At 40.8% G+C, this 14,270-nt stretch overlaps 1 protein-coding gene across 11 annotated transcripts in view; it reads left to right on the forward strand.

Moving 5' to 3' along the window:
• Positions 1 to 14,270, forward strand: part of CHST9 (carbohydrate sulfotransferase 9) — a 287,688-nt gene that overhangs the window by 221,080 nt on the left and 52,338 nt on the right. For 2 of the 11 annotated variants that reach the window (XM_058438527.1, XM_058438529.1), the window contains exon 4: positions 10,268 to 10,308. The exons of the other annotated variants lie outside the window; for them this stretch is intronic. The gene's annotated coding sequence lies outside the window, so the exon portion shown is untranslated. The remainder of the gene's footprint in view (positions 1 to 10,267; positions 10,309 to 14,270) is intronic. 11 annotated transcript variants of the gene reach the window in all.

Below are 14,270 nucleotides of genomic sequence, written 5' to 3' on the forward strand. Positions count from 1 at the left end.
TCCCGAGTAGCTGGGACTACAGGCCCGTGCCATCACACCTGGTTAATTTTTGTGTTTTTAGTGGAGATGGGATTTCGCCATGTTGGCCAGGCTGGTCTGGAACTCCTGACCTCAAGTGATCCGCCCGCCTCGGCCTCCCAAAGTGCTGGGATTGCAGGCGTGAGCCACGGCGTCTGGCCCAATGTAACCATCTTAATGAAAACCCCATTCCCCTCCACACCCCTGCCACACCTCCACCACAACCTCCTCATCAAACTCTGCTTTTTGTCCCCCATACTTGTCATCTTCTAACATGTTCTACCATTTACTCACCTATCCTGTCTATTACTTATTGTCTGTGTCCCCCTTGAGAGACTGCAATAAGCTCCACCAGGCAGAAATCTTTGTGGGGAGTCGTGGGAGCTATCCATAGCCATGGGCGCTCTGTCGTTCCAGGTCTAGTGTAGGAGTGGATTTCCCTGCCCCGCCCCTGAGTTGGGCGTGTCTGTGTGACTTGCTTTGGCCCATAGGATGTGAGCAGAAGGGATGCGTGCTGCTGCTGCGGGCAGAGCTCTTTGCAGCCAGCACATCTGCCACGTCCGTTCCTCCCTCTGACACAGCATCTGCACCTTTCTAGATGGAGGCTGCTCCACTGGGCTCGCTCCCTGAGTGATTAATTTGAATATTATTCCCCTGGCAGCCATCAAAGGACATAGAGTATGATAAATGCATAAACCTTTCCTTTAAGCCACTGTGACTTGGCAATTGTTTGTTATTGCAACACAACCTAGTGTATTCTGACTATGTCTCACATGTTCAGGGATGCCTCCTGAGTACTGACAACAATGCCAGGTGCACAGCATATGCTCCATAAGTGTTTGTTGAGTGAATTTCTCTGTCTTTATTCTGAAATTTTTACACAGCATACTTTAAATGTGCTAAAGTTGTCACCAATATCTGGACACCAGCTTTATTCCGTTGAGTGTTCTATGACTGACATGGTCAACAATCAACATTAAGTACCTACTATGCAAGTTAGGTCTTTCTTAGGGCCCCAGAGGAATAAGCCACTGTGTCTGCCTTAAGGTAGTTTGCAATCTAGTTGCAGAAACAGAAGATGTGCTCAGAATCATCTGCTCCACTGCGTAGTAGTGGGTGATACATCCTAAAACTGTCCTGAGAGTTCAGGGGTGGAAGCCACTAATGAGGATGAGGCTGGTGAGAGAAGGGGATAGGAGGCTACCTGAGCTGGGCCTTGAGGACATAGACAAGCAAAAATAGAGCTGAGAAAAGAGGATTTCTGCCAGAAGGAACAACATTCAATCACACACAAGCAGGAATAGATCTTGAAACATTAGAAGGTAACATATATCACCATGGGTAGAGGCCAGATTTCTTCGATTGCAATGATGAATGTCTATGTGCTGGCTCCACGACTTTAGATGAGTCAGTTAACTTCCCCATGCTTCAGTTTCCTTGTTTATGAGGTGGCAATTATGATGATACCTTCCTCAGCCAGGCACATTGGTTCACGCCTATAATCTCAGCACTTTGGGAGGCCGAGACAGGAGGATCACCTGGGCCCAGAAGCTCAAGACCCGCCTGGGCAACATGGTGAAACCCCATCTCTACAAAAAATACAAAATTAGCCAGGTGTGGTGGCATGTGACTGTAGTCCCAGCTACTTGGGAGGCTGAGGCGGGAGAATCGCTTTAGCCCCAGAGACAGAGGTTGCAGTGAGCCGAGATTGTGCCACTGCACTCCAGCCTGGCTGAAAGAGTGAGACCCTGTCTCAATAATAATAATAATAGTACCTACCTCAAAGTGTTGTTGTGTAGATTAAATGAATCAATACATACAGCATTTAGAATTGTACCTAGCAGATAGGAAGCATTCATTTGGAAAGAAGAGAGTTGAGCAGATCTCAGATTTTGCAATATCTTGAATCTGAAATAAAGCAGTCTAATGTCATTCTATAAGCAAAAATATTTTCCATTTGCAACTCAAAGATTTTGATCAGAAATCTGTATTTTAGAAGCTTAACATCACAGCAGGGTGAGTCTGGGTTGAAAGTGGGAGACACTGGAGGCAGAGACACTGGTTTAGAGGCAGACATGATAATCTCACTGTGGACAATTTTAAGAACCCAACCATGGTAATGGCCAAGGAAGAAACATGCTGGAGATGCCCTGGAGAAAGTGCTCTGGACCAATCAATGGGTCATGTGGGAAAGGAAACAAAGAAGCAAATGGCCCCAAAATTTCAGGGTCTGGACACCTATGAAATATAATGATAACACTGACCAAAATGGTGAAGATCAGAGGGGAACAGATTTTAAGGGAAAGATAACAAATTCTATTTTAGACACTAAAGTATCAGGGTCAAGCTATTTAGAAAGAAATTAGATATGATAAACTGAAGCTTAACTTAAGGCTACGCTCAAATGTCACTCAGAAAACCTTCCCTAAATAACTTATCTAAAATACCTCCCTCCTCCCTCACTCTCTAGCTCATCACCCTAATTTATTTTCTTCATTTCACTTCATGACACAATAAGACCATATACATTTGTTTATTTGCTAATTGCGTGTACGCCCCTCCCCAACTCTCTAATGTAAGCTCAGCAAGAACAGGAACCTTTTCTTCCTTATTCACTGCTGTGTCCGCAGAGCACAGGAGGGTGCCTGGCCCAGTAGGCTTTCAAGAACTATTTTATGGAATAAACTCATCTTTATCTGGGAGCTTAATTGCCAAATATATACTCATAACCCAAGGTCACCTTCAACCTGTATAGAGACTTCTATCCTTTTATTATTAGGGCTTAACACACACACACACACACACACACACACACACGCACACACACAGAGAGAGACAGAGAGACTCAAAAAAGGAAGACTAGCTAGTAAAGAATATTAAAATATAAGACTGCATAAATTCGTGGCCAGGCGCGGTGGCTCACGCCTGTAATCCTAGCACTTTGGGAGGCCGAGGCGGGTGGATCACAAGGTCAGGAGATCGAGACCATCCTGGCTGATACGGTGAAACCCTGTCTCCATTAAAAGTACAAAAAATAAATTAGCCAGGCGCGGTGGCAGGCACCTGTAGTCCCAACTACTTGGGAGGCCGAGGCAGGAGAATGGCGTGAACCCGGGAGATGGAGCTTGCAGTGAGCCGAGATCGCACCACTGCACTCCAGCCTGGGTGACAGAGCGAGACTCCATCTTAAAAAAAAAAAAAAGACTGCATAAATTCAAACGAGAATGGTCAGTGGAACAGAGTGAGTGTAGATAGACTTGAACCCGTGTGAGGATTTTGTGTAAGTACAGTGGTAATCAGCAGAAGAAAGATACATGTTTCAGTCAACATTTTGAGCAAAACTGACCAGCTACCTGGAAGAAAAACATATCTGGATCCTTTCCTCAAGCATTAAACCAAAATAAATTTCAAATGTGTCAAATTTTTAACCATAAGGTAAGAAATCATCAAAATAATTGTAAAAGTCATAGAAGGAAATAGCTCATTTTTAAAAAACAGCCGTGGATTGAGAAAAGCCTTTCTAAAAATGGTATGAAATGCATGCACCATTGTAGAATATTTAATGAATATACACATATTAAAGACATCCACACACATGCCAAAAAATTTTTATGACTTCAAACGACAGCAGACTTAAAACTTATTTAGAATTTGTCACACAAGTATCTAATTTCTTTAAAGTGCAACAAAACTATTATAAATAAAAAGTAGATGTGTGGAAAATGGATAAGCTATAGAAAAATAAACACCAATGGTTAGTAAACATAAAAGCACCGATCTCACTCATAATTTTTTTAAACGTTGGTTAAAAACACGAGATAGCAATGCCAACAATTTCAAAGTCTGACAATGCTAAAGGCTAGAGGATGTGGGTGAAATAACAAACTCTCATACATTGTTGGTGGGAGTGTAAATATATATTACTTATATAATACATATTTTTTGGTCATTTAGCAATAACAACCAAAAATTTCAATTTCCATACTATATTAGTCAGGGTTCTCTGGAGGGATAGAACAAATGGGATAGATGCCTATACGAAGGAAAGTTTATTAGAAGAATTGACTCACAAGACCACAAGGTGAAGTCCCACAATAGGCCGTCTGCAAGGTGAGGAGCCAGGAAGCCAGTCCCAAAGTCCCCAAAGCTCAAAAGTAGGGAAGCCAATAGTGCAGCCTTCAGTCTGCGGCCGAAGGCCTGAGAGCCCCTGGCAAATCACTGGTGTAAGTCCAAGAGTCTAAAGCTGAAGAACTTGGAGTCTGATGTTCGAGGGCAGGAAGCATCCAGTATGGGAGAAAGATGGAGGCCAGAAAACTTGGCCAGTCTAGTCTTTCCACCTTCTTCTGCCTGCTTTTATTCTGGCCGCACTGGCAGCTGATTAGATTGTGTCCACCCAGATTGAGGGTGGGTCTACCCTTCCCAATCCACTGATTCAAATGTTAATCTCCTTTGGCAACCCCTTCACAGACACACCCAGGAACAATACTTTGCATCCTTCAATCCAATCAAGTTGACACAATATTAACCATCACACACATCTTTTGGCCACATAATTCCACTTCTAAGAATTTAACCTATAGAATATACTTGCATGAGTACACAAAGATTACAAGAAGGCTCATTGACAAATTGCTTGTAATAAGAAATTTCTAAACACATACAATAGTTATCTGCCCACAGAATTATAGGACTTCTATTCAGTAGAATACAATGCAGTTATTGAAAACAATAAGATAGATCTATAGGGACCAGCAAAAAGGTGTTTACAACATACAGGTATATTGTAATATACAAAAGCAAAAAACAGAAGTAGCGAAGAGCATCTACAGCATGGCCCTGCTACACCTGTAAAAAGCAAAAAGACAAATATAAAAATCCCTGTAAATGCAACAAAAACTTTCAGAATGTTAGATAAGCAGTCCCTTATATAAGCAGCTTCCTACACAGCATTCAGAAAGCTTTCATTGCATATACAAGGATTTTTGTATTTGTCTTCTTGCTTTTAAAGACATAGGAGGTGTGACTAAGGGTGAAGTGACCCTTTTGATTTTCGCCTTATACTCCCTCAGTATTGGAAACGTCTTTCATGATGAATGTGATTAGTGTTAGAATTCACAAAAGGAAGAATAAAGCCCTCAGTGTTTCAGTCACACTCTCCTTTTGACCCATCCCCCAAAAAGCGTATCTGCAGTATCTGCAGTACCTGCCTGAGACTGAAATGACAAGTCCTCAGGCCAGCCCAAGATATCTACCAAGTGGAACATTAGGAAATCATGTCAACTTCCAGAATCTTCTGAAACTCTGCAGGAGTTTTTTTTTTTTTTTAAAGAAAGTAATAATTAAGTCTTGTTTTCTTATCTTCAGTAATCATCAAAAACTTAGCCAGGGACAACCAGAAATCTCAAAATAATTCATGTGCCTTCAAATACCCAACTTGCCTTCAATTGTTCAGTTGATAACAACTTGGGATCGTCTCCACCACTGCCAGGGGAGCTAGGAAGCTGAAAGAATGACTGGCAAGACTGTGCCATGACAGGAAGGTCTGTGGCCAATCCATCAGAAGGCCAAACAGTGCTAAACAGCTACGTCACAGGTACATGTACATGTGCACTTATGAACGTGTGTGTGGTGAGAGAGAGATTCCAAGCCAGTATCATCATTTCATCAAAGACATTTAAATCCAGAAGTACTTTATGTATTATTTATATTCATGCCTTGTTTCAAAATCATTTAAGGCAAAGAGATGAAATTTTTAAAGTCCCCAAAGATCTAGATTATTATTCTTGCAACTTAAAATGAGTGTATATTTCTGCTTTGGAGTCTAAGACACCAATAACATATTTTCAAGGCTTTAACTCACTTTTGCTGTGCCTGATCTTTTCCAAAAATTTAAGAGATTTCTTTAGAAAAATGAAAGAATATTATCAATTATACTTTGTACTTGATTTTTTGCAAGAGCTGTCATATAAAACATAGTTTTTATAGTGTCCCACCTTTTAAATACATCAGAAAAATCATTAAAAATTGTCAAGATTGGATTTTCCTAACTTACTCTTTCTACACTAAATGATCAATTGAGTCTATCAGTTGGGATTGCCAGACACTTTAGAAAGAAATAAAAACAATTAGTTGAGAAAATTAAAAGCAGCATTATGAATAAACTATGTACTTTTTGCCAAACTGTATAACATTAGGCATAGGAACTGAGGCATGGATGATATTATGTCCATTCTGTTTTCATTGTCAATCTTGTCTCACTGGATGGTAGTCAGGGTTCCAGAGGATTTTTTTGTTTCCTCAATGTCTACTTCTTTGACACCCTTTCTTGTCCTCCTATGAGATGTTTTCTTCCTGAGTCCCTCACTAGGCCTCCCAGTTGACCATGAGGCTCTGATCTCTGTGAGTTTATTCAGCATCTGATGCTACTAGTATAAGATCTTCTTACCATTAACTCTACAGATGATTTTTGCTATTGCTGCAAGAGTGAAGAGGAGAGTGAACATGTGTTAAGCTCTTCTAGATACATGGCACACATTATTCATTTAGTCTTCATAGCAACACCATGCAGTAAATTTTATTGTTATCACATCTCTCTGATTTGCAATCGGTGGCTTAGAGATGTTAAATAAGTTGCCCAGTGTTGCTCAGCTAATGGTGGTAGAGCTCAGACTTGAACTTAGGTCTGTGAATTCCAAAAACCATGCTACAGGCCAGGTCAAACTAAAGGGCGAGCCAGATGGCCTGCTTCCCAGGGGTGCTAATCTATAAAAAGCACAGGACATTACTGGAGTAAATCAGTAATGTGTTGTCAGTTCACTGAGGTTCTCATACACAAATCTTCACATAGTTATAAACTGATTGCACTACTACAGAGCTACACTGCTCCTGCAAGTGGAAATAACACTGCCACCAGCACCAGTACTTGCTACCCCAGTTGAGTATTTTTATGAAACACATTGCAGGCTGCACAGTGCAGCTTCAGGCCATGACCCACCAGCCAGGGGACATTCACATGAGTCTCATAATCCATTCACAGTCAGCTCAAATTCTGAACCCAAATAATGCTGGTCCAATGCTTGTAATTGGGAATGCATTCAGTTGTAAATAGTTTTCATAATAGCTTCCCAAGAATTTCTTCACTTTGGACAACTACAAGTAATGAAGGAAATACATAAATCATGATTCCGGATATTAAAGAAGAGGAAAGCCTCTTATTTTCTAGTCTAAGGCTCCTGCCATCGCCATCTGAACTTCCTTCTGACCACTAGGCAGAAAGACCTCCCATCTTCCCTCCTTTCCCTGTGCATTTGTCCCTCATGTCACCTCTTCCTCATCCTGGTTGCTTCATGCTCTCTTCTTCTGCTCTACTCTGAAACACAGGGTCAATCCTGCATATTTCCTTTAGGCTTGTTCTGGAAGGACACAGCTCAAAGCTCCTCCTTCTCCAAGAAAGTGTTTTCCATCCTTTCCCACATCACAGCACACATGGAAGGAGGTGGTATTTGTGTAGCACACACAGTGGACGAGACTGCTCTACTGGAGGTGGGAGGGCAATGAGCTTAGAGATTTGGGCTGGCCCAGGCCCTGACTGGTAGACCCAGAAGCCAGGGGGCAAATACCGTGGCACACCTGTTTACTGCCCACAGTCTGCTGCCTGAGAAGCTCTGACCTAAAGAATACTAGAACTTCCATGACTGTAAGCTGGGCCTAGATCTGATTTTCTCACTTATTGTAAATACATCAAGAAAAATAAAGCAGCAGATATAAGTAATGCGCACTAAATGGGAAATAGGAATTTGAAGTCTACAATGAAAATATTTGTTTCTGGAGAGAAAAAATAAAACAGATGGGTGGTTGAGAATGAACATACATTTCATGTAACCAATACCTTGTTAAGGTCGTCAACTGAAAATTATAAGAGCTGCCTCTGAAAACATCCATAAAGTATTGCACTAATTTCTTAGTGGCTAAGTTAGATATGAGCAATAAAATAAAGGAAATTATATGGATTTCTATTTGGCCTCCAATTTTTATAAAGTGTTAGAACTTTAATAAATGTTGTCTAACTTGTGTTAGCCACATCAGGGTTCTGCTTCTATTTTTTATTTTAAATGTCTATAGTTTCCCTTTAAATTAATCATAAATGTTCTTCTTATAAAACTGTAAGAAGAACTATTTGCTTCCCTGGATACAAATATTTAGATTACATAATCACTTTTTCTTTCCTTCTTAAGGTTGTGGTAAGTGAAAGAGATAATGCATATAACAGTAGTGACTATATTTATTGAGCACTTACCATGTGACCTGCACTACTCTAAGTATGAAACGTGCATGATATCGTTTAGTCCTCACGAAAACCTCACAAGGTAGGGATTGTCTCTGATAATCTCTATTTTAGAAGGCTAAATCCAGGTTTACAGGTGCTAAGGAAATTGCCTGAAGTCACATGGCTACTAAAATGAAGAATTAGTCCTGGAACCCAGTCTCACTGACACCCAAGTTTGTGATCTTACTCACTACATTCTACTTTTACAAAATATTCTTTGAGTTGAAATAGATGTTTTCATTTGGAGAGACACTGAAATAATTGCCTCCTTTTTTTTTTTTTTTTTAATACTCCTTAAAACCACAAGCTGGAATCTGCGCTGCCCAGCACCCTAGGGCTCTGTGAAGTTTTTCCATTTGAACAGATGGGGGAGCTTGTAGGCAGCTAATCTTTTCATTCTTTGTGTTCTTAAAAATAGACCCAACGGCTCAGTAATAAGCACCAACATTAACGTTTGTGATTAGTCCTGGTGATGACTTACCAGGACACAGAGTTTAGGAGTTTGGAGATCCTGCCAAGCTTAGCTGAAAGTGCACATCTGGAAGAAAAGGTACAAAAGTAGCCCACGGTTCCAGGAAATGGCAGAGGAGTGAGTCCTTCATGTCATGTTTCGGAAAAATGAGATTTATCAAATGTTTAATAGAAGGCAGTTTGAGACAGTGGAAAGAACCCTATGTTGAGAGGCAGACTGACTTGGGTTCAAATATGGCCCCATGAGGGTTTTTGTTTGTTTCATTCACTCTATGCCCAATACAGTGCCCGGTACATATTATGTCCTCAGTATTTTCTGAATGAATCACTAAATGGGTAAATTAATACCTTACTGAACCCTCAATTTTCTCATCGAAGTAATGAGTGTTTCTCAGAAAATGTCAGCTTTAAAGTTTCAAATACACAAAAAAACTTTTATAAAACTGTTTCTCTGGGTTCATCCATCTCACGAATGATTTCTAGAGGTCTTCAGTTTGTTCCACCTGACTCATAAACACACCATCTACCATCTATCACCTACCACCTGCCAATTTTCTCCCCATTTATACCAGACACCTGCAGAGATACTTCCTGCAGCAGCCTTGGATCTCAATACCCAGGTGATAAGCAAACTACCCCAGGCGATGGTGATGCCACCAGCCTTACTCTACCAGCTCCCAGCAGCTGCACCTGTCCCCAGGCGAAAGGCACCAACTATCAGTAAATGTCCCAAAGGAAACAGAGGCCACATTCAGATTGAGATAAGTTAAAAAAGGATTATATAGAAAGGGACTACAATGCTGAGCGCAGTGGCTCACACCTGTAATCCCGGCACCTTGGGAAGCTAAGGCGGGTGGATCACTTGAGGGCAGGAGTTCAAGACCAGCCTGGCCAGCAGGACAAAACTCCATCTCTACTAAAAATACAAAAACTAGCCCGGCGTGGTGGCAGATGCCTGTAGTACTAGTTACTTAGGAGGCTGAGGCAGGAGAATCACTTGAACCCGGGAGGCAGAGGTCGCAGTGTGCTGAGATCGCACCACTGCACTCCAGCCTGGGTGACAGAGCCAGACTTGGTCTCAAAAAAAAAAAAAAAAAGGAGACTGTAATTTGGGATAGGATTAGAGGGAGCAGCAGACCACAGAAGATCGTATAGTAACCCCAGGTTAGCAACAGGAGAGTCATCAACACCCCAGGCTGGAAGAGACAGTGGGTGTGAACAGTTGTGGGAACTGGAAAGGGAAAATTCTGTAAGCTGTGTCTCACTTTAAAAGCTGGAGCCTTTTGGCAGTTTTTCCTGACACCCCCAGGCCAACTTTGGCCCTCTTCATCTGAATGGAGACTGGACTTTGCCTTATTCCTATGGCAACTCTCGCTCCGAATCTGTCCTGTGTGTCTCCCTGCCAGACTGAGAGGAGGGGCTGATTATACCCTTTCACCTTTGTGTTTCCAGTAACCAGCTCAAGACCAACACAAACTAGACTTTCAAACCAGGTATGAACGGTTGAACAGGTGGATGAATGAAGGAACGCCTGTCCTAATGTGCAAAAAAGAGAAGCATATTCAAAGCCTCACCCATGTTTCTTATCCAAAACAGAAACATTGTTCTCTTCAAATAGATGCAGTACATTTTCCTAATAAAAAGTTTTGAAAAGCAAAAGCAGGTCAGGCCCAGTGGCTCTCACCTGTAATTCCAACACTTTGGGAGGCCAAGGCAAGAGGATCGATTGAGCCCACGAGTTTGGGAACAGCCTGGACAATAAAGCAAGACCTTCATCTCTACACATTAAAAAAATTAACTGGGTGCAGTGACACATGCCTCTAGTCCCAGCTACTTGGAGGGCTGAATTGGAGGATTGTCTGAGCCCAAGATTTTGAGGCTGCAGTGAGCTATGATTGTACCATTGCACTCCAGCCTGGGCAATGGAGCGAGTTGCTGTCTCAAGGAAAAAAAAAAAAAAAAGAACACAGTTGTGCTTAAATTAAAAGTAACTCTTACTCCTTTCCCACCAGGCCCTACATGTAACAAAGTGCTAAAGTATATCTCCTCTGACTTCTTTACATATAATTATATGTACTTTAAAAATCATATTAGTTATACACATTGTTTTAAAAATACAATGGAGATATTGTTCTCTAGCCTCACATACAGATTTGACCTTATTATTTTTAATTGCTGCACAGAGTTGTGCCTTTCCAAGCTGGACACTGAAAGCAGAAACCAGAAAAGAAATGATGTAGGCTCAGAAGTGAGGCTTGAGCTCATCACCTCCCAGCTGCAATTCCAGGCACGTTAATACCTGTATGCCTCATTCTTCATCATCTGCAATAGCCTTATCCCACAGAAGTGCTGGGAGAACAGAGTGAAGAATGTATCAATGTTGCTGGTATGTTGTAAGTGCTTACTGAATACTAGCCATTGCTATAATATTCTTGTATTCCCTAAACATTGTAAACAAGTAAAGGTGAGTGACAAATTAGGACAAATATTCATAAAACATATGATGGGCAAAAATTATTATTACTAGGAGGAAGAGAATACTCCATTAGAAAAAAGAAGTCCTGGCATAGTGGTTCATGCCCATAATCCCAGCTACTCGAAAGGATACGGCAGGAGAATTGCTGAAGCCCAGGAGTCGGAGTTTAGAGTGCGCCATGATCGCACCACTAACTCCTGCCTGGGCTCTGCCCTTAACCCATTTATGCCGGAGGTTGCAATTTTTTGAATTTTTTCAATCAGACCTTGGCAATGACCTTTAGCAGTAGGATATAAATAACTCCCATATGCTTAGCGTTCCAATAATAGAACACTCACTAGGCATAATTCGGTTGTTCTCAGATACATTCTAAACATTCCTTAGCCTCAGTTTAATAAATAAGCAAAACAGCCTAATTTTCTTCTGCTAAAACTTGCAATTGCCTTTTAACTCCACAACCAGTGAGAACTTAAGTTCTTACACCAAACTTCAAATTTGCTAGTTCCTGAGAATAAATCCTTGTGGTAGCTTAGAGAAGGGGTCTCTTCTTATTCACTACGGATGATGTAAAATTTGCATTCCATTATCTAAGGTGAATAATTTGAAACATCAAATTATTCAAATATAAATAAAATACAACCGTTTTCCAAAGTTCAAATCTTGATATTTATTTCCCTTCAACTCGAGAGTCTTCTGCACTCTCTTCTCCCCATCATCTCTCTGCAGAAGACTGCCTGGTATTTTCCTGATATCTATTTCTGCCTCCTGTGGGATGTTTTACTGGTATTTTAAACCAAATAAATGCTAAACCGAGCTTATCATCCCACCTCCTCTGTTACTCACCAAATTTATTTCTTTAAATTGAACCTATTTCCTTATTTTTACCTTTGCATTAATAGCATCTTCTCCCAAGTAACCAAGCTAAAAATCTCGCTCCTTCTTTATTCCTTTTTTCCCCATCCTGCTAACCCCTCATCTGAATCTCCAAATCCATTTTACTCATACAATGTGCCCTACATTCATCTACACTTTTCCATCTCCTTGCCAGGATCCCCCATCCTCAAGGTTAATCTTCCTAGGGTACCATTTGGATCAATCTTTGGCTCAAAATTATTCAAGGACTCCCTCAATAAATATTACGTCAAAAATATTTCTTTAAGTATTTACAGTCCTCCGTGATACTGGCCCATCATACAATTTTTGCTTTGTCTCTTATTACTTGCCAATATACAGACCACCTTTAAGTTCAGCACAACTATTTACTGTTCCTTAGACATTCATTCCCCAATGTGCTTTTGCTCATGCTTTTCCCTCCAGGTGAAATACTGTTCCCCTAATCTGCTTCTGTTAATGTCCTATCCAGATCAAATGCTGTCTCTTCCATGAAGTCTTCCCAGGTTCCCACACCAAACATGACTCCTTTCTTTCTTTTTTTAATATGATTTCAACTTTTATTTTAGATTCAGGGGATACATGTGCAGGTTTGTTACCTGGGTATATTGTGTGATGCTGAGGTTTGGGATACCATTGATCCCATCACCCAGGTACTGAGCACAGTACCCAATAGTTAGTTTTTCAACCCTTCCCCACCTCCATCCTTCCTCCCTCTAGTGGTCTTCAGTGTCGATTGTTTCCATCTTTATGTTCATGTGTACCCAATGTTTAGCTCCCACTTATAAGTGAGAACATATAGAATTTGGTTTATGTTCCTGGATTAATTTGCTTAGGATAATGGCCTCTAGCTGCATCCGTGTTCCTATAAAGGACATGGTTTCATTTTTTCATGGCTGCATAGTATTCCATGGTGTATATGTACCACATTTTCTTTATCCAATCCACTACTGATGGGCATCTAGGTTGATTTCATGTCTTGCTATTGTGAATAGTGCTGCAATGAACATATGAGTGCATATGTCTTTTTGATAGAACAATTTCTTTCTTTTGGGTATATACCCTGTAATGGGATTGCTGGGTTGAATGGAACTTCTGTTTTAAGTTTTTTGAGAAATCTTCAAACTGCTTTCCACAGTGGCTAAACTAATTTACATTCCCACCAACAGTGTATAAGCATTCCCTTTTCTCCATGGCCTCACCAGCATATATTATGTTTCGACTTTTAGGAATAGCCATGCTAACTGGCATGAGATGCTATCTCATGGTGGTTTTGATTTGCATTTCTCTGATAATTAGTGATGGTGAGCATTTTTTCATATGTTTGCTGACAGCTGCCTTTGAGAAGTGTCTGTTCACATCTTTTGTCCATTTTTTAATGAGGTTATTTGTTTTTGCTTGTTCAATTGTTTAAGTTCCTTATAGATTCTGGATATTAACCCTTTTGGATGCACAGTTTGCAAATATTTTCTCCTGTTCTGTAGGTTGTCTGGTTACTTTGTTGATGGTTTCTTTTGCTCTAAAGAGCAGAAGCTCTTTAGTTTAACTACGTCCCACTTGTAAGTTTTTCTTTTTGTTTTTTTTTTTTTTGCAGTTACTTTTGAGGGCTTAGTCATTAATTCCTTCCCAGAGCTGATGTCCAGAATGGTGTTTCCTAGGCTTCCTTTCTTTTTTATTTGTGCCAGTCCTATGGGAATTTTCATTACCCCTCATTCTTTTAAGAGTCAAAGAACGTAAACAACTATAAGCAAATTTAGTATTTATATCCCTGTTATGCAATAAAGACAAAACAAAAGCCAGAGAGGTGAAGTAATTTGCCAAATATCATATAGCCTGGCAAAGTCAACACTAGAAATGTCTGAGAATCGGGTGCAGTGGCTCACGCCTGTAATCTCAGCACTTTGGGAGGCCGAGGTGGGCGGATCACCTGAGGTCGGGAGTTCAAGACCAGCCTGACCAACATGGAGAAACCCCATCTCTACTAAAAATACAAAATTAGCAAGGTGTGATGGTGCATGCCTGTAATCCCAGCTACTCAGGAGGCTGAGGCAGGAGAATTGCTTGAACCCGGGAGGCAGAGGTTGTGGT

This window comes from Hylobates moloch, unplaced genomic scaffold (assembly GCF_009828535.3).
Source record: "Hylobates moloch isolate HMO894 unplaced genomic scaffold, HMol_V3 SCAFFOLD_5, whole genome shotgun sequence".
Lineage (NCBI taxonomy): Eukaryota > Metazoa > Chordata > Mammalia > Primates > Hylobatidae > Hylobates > Hylobates moloch.